Here is a 9,224-nt window from a genome sequence, read left to right as displayed (position 1 = left end):
TTGTACATCTTGGTAATAGTTCATGTAGGGAGGGATACTCAATAAGCTTGGCACAGGAGATCAGGTAATTGTTAGAGGAATTGTGGGAAAAGTGGGTTTTGGGAAGGTATTTGAAGGAAGAGAGAAAGAGGTGACATGGCATACAGGACCCAGGATAGTCCAGGCATAGCGGGGAGCACTGGAGGCAGCACTAGTGAGAGACAAAGCTATGGGGAATGAGGTGTAGGCTGGATGTAGGTGACAAGAAAATATTTTAAATTGGCTTTAGAGGAAAACCAGTAAGCAGACGTTGAATGGAGGCTGGAATATTGATAAGTGAATTCACAGCGGGGACTCTCCTGCTGACCTCAGATTTCAGTTCCAGCAGAAATACTCTCCGCTTTCACTCTTCAGAGGGATTCTTTTCACTCATGAGCAGACTCACCATCGTCAGAAAGATGACTCCAAATTAAAGCACTTTAGAGCTCCCCAGTGCTTCAGGCAGCCTGAACCTTCAGCACTTACCTTGATTTGGTTGATGGCAAATGCAAGTTTTAGGTACCAGGTTGCAGCATTGAACTGGGATGCAGGGGCTCTACCTGAACAATGTCTAGCCAGGGACTAATGTTGACAGAAGGCTAGCCTAGCCTAGCCTAGCCTAGGGGAGAAGTAAGAAGGTCAAGCCTGGCAGGCTAACCCAAGAGCCTAAAAAGTGTAGTGATTTGGGTGCTTTTCAGAGGGAAATACAATGAACTGATTGAAAAATAGGTTTCTACTTAAAATTTCCTGCTATCTATAGACCAAATCTAGAAGTCCTTATTCAGTCTTTACTCAGGCATGTGGCCCATCACAACCAGGGTGGGTTTTACTTGTGAAAGGACCAAGTTAAAATTAAGCAAGGCCACCAGGATTCAGAATAGTGACAAATTCCCTCTACTGTGCATACAATGCTGGATTCTTTACCAGGGATGCCAATAGGAGGTCTTCCCTTGACTTCAAAGAAGCGCAGGCTCAGGTCCATAAAGAATGACAATTTCAAGGCTAGCTATTTGAAATGAATGGGCAAAAATAACTTTAATAAGCTAACTGGTGAAGAATCAGAACAAATTACTGAGACTGTTAGAGTGTAAATTTGAAGATTGCAAATATCTGTCTTAATGTTATTACTTAGTTCCATTAAAAATGCATTATGCATATTACATGATTCATTATTCATGAAGCAGGTTCCAGACCTTTTGTCTGCCAGCGTAACAGTAGAAAGGGTAATAGGAGACACCAGAGCACACCTTTGTTTCTCTCTGTAAATTTTTAATAACACCTCCAGCTAACCAGTTGGTGAAGCTCAGTGCCTGCATAAGAGTGGAAAGGCAGAGCTGTCTAAGGGAAGACTAAGCCTTTCAGGAGTTAATTTGCGTTTTTGTTCATCCACACCAGTGATGATTAAATTACCTATCGAATGTGCAGAGCTATCAGGCTTCAGGCCATTAAAAACAAGGTGAATTTATCTGATTGTTTTAAAAAACATGGATGGAACAACTGAGAAAAAAAAATCTACCTCCTCTTGATATTATAAAAATACTTACTTCTGACAAGTTACCTGACTTGTTAATTAGCCACCAAAAGCTGCGTTGAGTGGCCAGTAACCACACCAATTACTTGGGGTAAAACTGCTTTAATCAAATCAGTTAGCAGGATCAACTAATTCAGCAGGAGGAAATGAAGCAACTTTTATTAAGTTCCACCCTGATGTCTAGGATAGCTTGACATTAAACTATGCAAGTAGCATCTATGTTTTCTAATATAGCAAGTTTCCAAAAGCAGATAACACTCTGATTTTATTTTAGTTCATGTAAGTATAAGGTCAATTCTTCCAGGTCTTGGGCCTTACTCAGGCAAAACTTGCCTTTAAGCCAGTGGGGTTTTTCCCTAAATAAGTACTGACAAATAGCCTGCAGGACTTGAGTAGTAATGTGTTTGAAAGTTGCACTTTGGTTAGAGTAACAATAGCAGAGTATTCTTAGTACTTTCTTGCTTTGTTGATATATTAATGCTCTCCACCTTTTTTAGTTTCTTCCAGATTTAAGATAAACTATAAATTAAAAAAAACAACACCACAAGCCTTTTGGGTTGTATGGACAAAATTCATTTCTGGCATAACCCCATTGATTTTAATAAGGTCACACCAGAAATGGATCTGGCCCTTATTTTTGAGTTTGGGTCTTAAAATCTGGATTTATCTATCAAGAGTGAAGTATAACTCAGCAGAAAGCCCTCTGAGAGGTTCTGCTTTAGGCTGTGATTCTGGAATGCACTTAAGCATGTGCATAAATTGCTATGAAGTCAATGGGATTTATGCACATGCTTAAGTACTTTCCTAGGGGAAGACCACACGAGTAAGATTCTGTCAGATTTTTAGTATCAAGGCCTGATCAATGATCAGACGTGAGTAAGAGCCAAATCCTATGTGTGCCTTACAAATCTTGATTTTAATAAGGTGGCTTTTGAGCACCAAGAATGGCAAATTTAGTTATCTTTTTATTTTCCACCAGGCAAATAGCTGTTATTCCCATTATACATGGAGTTTGGGTCAATGTGAGCAGTAGAACAACCCAAACAAGTTCAAGGGACAAGCCCATGTCTACAGTAACTGTATTATAAGGAATCTAAAGAGAAAGAGCTAGATTTTTAAAGGTATTTTAGGTGCATAAAAATTCATATGCTTTCGAAAATCTACTAGGCACCTATCTGCAGCTGTAGGTGCCTAAATACCTTTAAAAATCAGGCCATAAATCTCAGTACATCTGATGGGTCTTTCTCACAGCAGCTGGCTGTATCTAACATCTATTGAATGTAAATAATGAGAGTATAAAAGTTTGGAAAAAAGCTTTATGGATCATAAAACTGCCTGCCACACCTTGTTTGAGCCACGTTGCATGGCCTAACAAAGATTAACCTAGAGTTCATAAACAATCTTTCCAGAATGGTAAAAGCAAAACACTTTTTGTATGTGATTGCTCTTATATTCTCAGTCTTGCCTGAGCTATTATTTTGTAATGAAGACGATACCATAATACAGATAAATGAAGGAAGACACTAGAAAGTAATCTGGGATATTATGAATTCTCCCTCTCCTCCCCTCCCCCTGTCAATATTCTCACTCAGCTTCTGACAAGTAACTGGTATATATGATAGATGAAACATAAACACAATTAGATGGGCTATCTATCTATGTCTATCTATCTGGCATATTTCCTTGGCTTAAGTGCCTTATTGCCAGCAACTAGACTTGAAATTGGAATTCTCTGACACAATACACATCACAGTATGATACAATAGTTTATTTTTTTACATTTTCTTTCTTTCTCTCATTTTTATTTATGGTTTCACAATGATTAAGTTCATAAACACATCCTGATTGAATTGACAAGCAAACACAGGGGGGAAACTGGATGACAATATAATAGGAAAAAAAGCTGAAATATCTGAGTAGCTTAAAGAGAAAAAAGTAGATAGACAAGTTAACTTGAGAGCAAATGAATCAGTTGGGCTCGCTGGTATGGAAATGCCTGCTTTATAAGAAAGCATAGGTATTGCTGTGAAGAAACACAAATAATCACTCAAATTCAGGAGTTAAAGAAGTAGATGGTATGGACCATATCCTCAGCTAATGTGAACTGTTGTAGTCAATGATCAATATACCAGTTAGTCCACACTGAGTTTCACTAGCTGAGGATCTGGCCTGTTATCTTCTGACCCATTTAAATCCTCGCCTGTTGAATTCCCCACTTTCTACATTTTCATCACTGCTTCTCCTTCTCCTTCATCACTGCTTTGCCTCTTCATGTGAAATAAAATGAAATTAATGGATATATGTTTTGGGAAATTTAGGAAAAAAGAGGCACTGGATGAAAGGATGATATAAAAATTAGAATGAATATTAAGAAAATCAAGTTGAGTGTCTAAGGTTTTAATAACACTGGGGAATGCCCTATATAGATCACCTAAATCAGTGAACCAAACATATTTTGGAATGACAAATCTCTTTAAAGAGCAAGTCAGACTGCACTAGGGATCGGCCATAAGTTTGCTGCTGTTTGTCATATTGATGGACCAAGTCAGCAGGAAGGTCCCAATGGGACAAGACGAGAAGCTGCTATATGCAGATGATATAGCAATAAGAAAGAAACAGTAAACCAGTGATATGACCAGCTATAATGGCACACGATGAAAATGAGCATGACTAAAATGGAGGTAACGTGGTCAGTAAAGGTGCCATAGGAAATTGGACATAGAGATTAATGGAGTGAGACTAAACCAGACTGATCAGTTCATGTACCTTCATAGGAAGGCTATGGAAGATGGCGAGCTTGAACATGAGATACTGTCTAGACTGGGGAGTGCTGGAAGAGTGTGGAATAACATCTCAGGGGCTCTGTATGACAAAAGTATGCCACTGAGCCGAAAAGCCTAATTGTGTAGAACAATGGTGCACCCTGCAATGCTATATGATGCAGAAGCATGGCTGATAAAGAGATGTTAGGTTTGATGCCTACAGGTGTTTGAGATGAGACATCTTCATGCCATAAGAGGAGTTACATGAAGAGACAGATTTTGAAATGAAAGTGTTAGGATGGAAGTTAATGTCCATGATATGGCAGACAAAATCCAGGCAGTGTGACTTGACTGGTTCTGACACAGATGCAGAGGCTGAATGAAGGGACCTCGTGAAGCTAGGAGCAGGTGGTAGGAAAGAGATCCAGAGGAAAGTTGAGGAAGCAATAGATGGATCACTTCAGAGAAGATGGTAAGCGGGTGGACCTTAGTGCTGCCTTAGACAGACAAAGATGGCGGATACTTGCACGACGACCCAATCCCAGTTGATGCGATAAGGGGAAGACGAAGATTAAGAAAACAGCTGTTTCATGTAGCCTGTTCCAAACAGGGTTCTTTAAACTGTCACATTGCCCATGGTAGCATGATGTATGTCATAAACACTGGCTGTTTGGCAACTAATTAAGACCAGATTGTGATAACCTTACACTGAGTAATACTCAAAAGTCAGGCATAGCTGTCTGACTCTAAACTGAAAACTCTGGAGGGCAGGGAACAATGTCTTCCTGTGTGTACAGTGTCTAGCACAAAGGTGTCCCGATACTGTCCGGGTCTTTCGGGTGCAATAAATTATACAAATGATGCCAGCTGGCCATTGTTATTTTTGCTTTCAGTAACTTAAAGCTATATCTGCGCCAACATATCATTATGCAGATAGTCCTGTAGTGGCAGATTTGTTCTGCTGTGACCTTAATTTTAATTTTTGGCTGCATATAGAGAGAGGTATATTTTCTGAGCGATTTTTCATCACGTGAAATTTCTCAGCCATGTGAGCCAATCTGTGGTAGGAGTCAGTTGTTTGTGCACTTTTTAAAAAAGAAGTTGGGTACAGTTAAGAGTATGGGGCCTCATTTACATTTTGTTTCCTACGGGTTTGGCAATCTCTGGATTGATTTTGTGGCCAGTAGAGATAGTGTGTTTGCTTAGTTGTCAGTTTGTTACCTCTCTTTGATTCCAGTTAAGTGTTGCTATGTTCCAATGTGTACTTCCTTCCCAGTTTCCCCAATCTAAATTGCATCACAATCTCTTTCAGGGAATGGAGTAGAATAGTTATTGTTCTGTTATGGAAGGAATTTGTCCTTACATTTGCCCATATGTTTTATGCAAGTGGAGTAAGTTCTGTCCTTTGTTATTTTCCCATCATTTTCTAGTTACCTTTGATTGTTGTTAATTATTGATTCGCATAATGCCCAATTCACATAAGAGAGACGTCATGGCTACTACTTCTCTCTTTTGAGATTGTTGTGGTTTGGTTTCATTGTGGCTTTTTTTCCACTTGCCATTTTGGATGTCTGTTCAGTTGTTGAAATGTCATGTTTGAGCAATTCTTCCGTGGAGTACAGTTTAATTGCTGTTGCCACCAGAATGCGTGTTACAGATATTCTTACTAATTTTGAGACATTAGAATCATATTTATGACTATTATTTATATTTCAGTAACATCCAGAGTCCTCAGTCAGACTCAGGGCCCCGTTGTGCCAAGTGCTGTACAAACCCATAGGAAGACACGGTTCCTACCTTAAAGGGTTTGCAATCTAATGCCCTGATTTGGCAGTTGATAGCATATAGGTGAAGCCACTTTGATCTGCTGATATTAGACTGACTTAGACTAAATAAATGATATGTTATCACTCTTTATCTGTTAAAAAAACACTATAAAACAATGTGAATGCATTGCTATGAGAATGTCCGCTATTGGTGTAAGTCTCACAGATGAATTTGGTCACAATATATAGAACAAACTTCATATTCAATCTATGTTATAAAGCCTTCGGGCCTCATTCTCGTCTTATTTAAACCAGTGTAAATAGGCAGTAATTCTGCTGAAAACAAAGGAGTTCCACCAGTGTAAGTGAGGCCCTTTGTGTCAATTGCTACCTCCTTTAACCTGAGCAGTTAGCCTATATTTGGGGTCTTGTGGGTTCTTTCCATTAGGAGGAGAAATTGATGATGGAGTCAGGTTTCTTTGATGTGATCCTGTTTATTTACAAAGAATGTACAAAGTCTTGTTTCCCTGAACACAGTAGGAATCAAACAACAGGAGCTAGTTTCCCTGCTCTATATTCCAAGCCTCTTTTCCCAGACAGCACTCTACCCACAAGCTTTCTCTCTTAGCTGCCTCTCATGCTACAAGTTGTCCTTGGCTTTCTGATGCATTCTCTGTCTGGTTCTGTGGTTTTTATGGCTGCTTCTGCTCACACACACGGAGCTTCATCAGTCTATACCCAGCCCCTCCATTTGTATCCAACCCCTAGTGAAGCACCTCTGTCCACATGGCCCAACTCTTAACTGGCCTTGTATGTGGCCAGTGTTTTGGGGGGATGGTCCTCTTCTTTCAGCTATTTTACACCAAAAATAGCTAAACAGTGTCTGACACTTATCCTGAATAAAGGATGGCTATTATGGCCACCAGATTCAACAAGATTCATTCAACTCCCAGCATAAAAGTATTTGGCCACCACAAACAAGAGTGAAATGAGCCAGATTCTCAGTTACACTAAGGCTGTTTTACATTGCGCTGGCAGTATAAAGGGCCTTAGAGTGGGAGAAAATAATCTCATTTTACAGATTTGAATAATGCCCAGTGTACTGAAATTCCTTTTTTGTGCTATGAAATAGCAAACTAAAATGTGTCTTTTTTAGATGTAGAGATTCTACAGGCTAATGAATCATAATACCATCTTCTGGCTTGGTGCAATAAAGACATAGCCCATTCACATTTAATGCTGCACATCCATTGTTTATGAAAAAGTGTTTGAGCTCTGGACTGGTGAGAACATTTGCAGTAGGGTGACCATATTTCCCTATGCTGAATACAGGACACCTGGTAAAATTACTCATATTCAAGCAAGTTCAACAGCAATCAATCAGAACTATGCAGTACAAATTAACCTCAAGTTGACTGAGCCCCTATTAAAAAAAAATACTGCATAGTTGGATTCTTTTTATTTACCTTCTTATCTCCTTCTTATCTTAAGGCTTTAGGGTTTACATGAGGAGAGGTGATACACACACCCTCCCCCCCCCCCCCCCCCCGACACACGGTGACTGACCAACCTGACCCTCCCTGCCCAGTGCTCTCTGCACTCCATGCCTGGCTGGGCCCCTGGGACAGACCTGCCTCTCCTGGTACCTGGCGCCACGTCTTCCTGAGGCAACACGTGGGGAGAGCACGCAGGGTTACATGCCCCCGGCCCTACCCCCAGATTTCTGCCAGTGTTCACAGTAGAATGTGGCCAGCAGCAGCCTTTTGGCACTGTGTTTGAGGGAAGGGACAGGAGCTGCTTCCAGCTGCAGGGGAGGAGGAGCGGGAAGGGATGACCTGGTCGGTGTCTTTGCAGAGCTCATCCCTCCCCCCCCCCCAACAGCTGAAAGCCGCTTGTACCTTCCTGCCTGCACAGTGTCGAAAGGCAGCTAAAACCTCCAGGCTGCTGCTGGCCACCAACATAACCCAGCCACCTCCTGTCCCCTGGCTACAGCACGGGCAGGAAGGGATTAAGCTCTGAGGATGCATTGTGCACCAGGGCCCAGGGAACCTGACTGCAGGGGCTTCAGTGAACACAGCCAGAGAGGTGGCTCCGCACAGGAGGGTGTCTAGGGGACGGAGCAGCCCCGCGGTCCCTGGGGGCAGAACCCAGGGTGGGGTTGGGGTGGTGGTTAAGAGGGTACTAAGCCCCTGCCCTGAGGGCTGCTGTGGAGCCCGCAGGTTCGGGGCATGAACAGGCTGAAAATCGCTTAGCTGAGGCGTGGAGAGGCTTCCTGTGCCAGCGCTGTGTGGGGCTTTGGCACATGCAGAGCTTGGCTCCTCCTGGCTGGCGCTGGGAGCGGGATGCACCCTGCCGGGTGGGGGGGAGTATGGGAAAGCAGCAGGGCTGGGGGGAGGGTGATGGGGAAAAGCAGGGAGAGGACAGCGAGAAGGGGAGCACGTAAAAGGCCAGTGGGTGGGCAGCAGAGGTGACGTAACCAGCCACCGCAGCACGCAGCCAGTGCTGGCCAGAAACAGGACAGGGGGTGGGGCCCTGCTGGCCAAAAGGGCTACGCTGACAGACCAGCAGGGGGAACAGCTGGCCCCACGTGCTGCAACTTTGCCCCGCTGCCAGCCTTGCACACCCATCCCCATCGTTGGCCACTAGAGCCCCCCATTCACTGCTGGTGGGCGCATGACTGGTGAGCAGGCCGGCCAGCAGCAGGACCTGCCAGTACTGATGCGTGGGGGGGGGGGGGGGAGAGGAGACAGAAAATATAGGACAATTTGCCTGTTTTTAAGAAAAAGTTGGGACACCTGCAGGAGGCCTTAAATATGGGACTGTCCCTTTTAAAAACGAGACGTCTGGTCACCCTAATTTGCAGTCTTGTAAAATTCAAAGAGAAACTTTAAACTGGCTAATTGCATATCTCACTAATGTGGTACTAGGTAGTGTTTTGTAATCCTGATTGACAAACAGGCAGAGGAAACTCCAGACATCTGCAAAAAAAAAAAATTTGTCTTCAGAGAAAAATGTGTGGGTGACTGCTTGTTTGGTCTGGCAAATCCAGGCAACCAAAACCATGGGTAGAAAAATTCAATGTGGAGATGAATAAAATACAGATGGAATTATTTGATTCCCCCCTATAAGTGACTGAAATGTCTCTTG

This window comes from Emys orbicularis, chromosome 8, assembly GCF_028017835.1.
Source record: "Emys orbicularis isolate rEmyOrb1 chromosome 8, rEmyOrb1.hap1, whole genome shotgun sequence".
In the NCBI taxonomy this organism is placed as follows: Eukaryota; Metazoa; Chordata; order Testudines; family Emydidae; genus Emys; species Emys orbicularis.
This window is presented reverse-complemented; position numbering follows the sequence as displayed.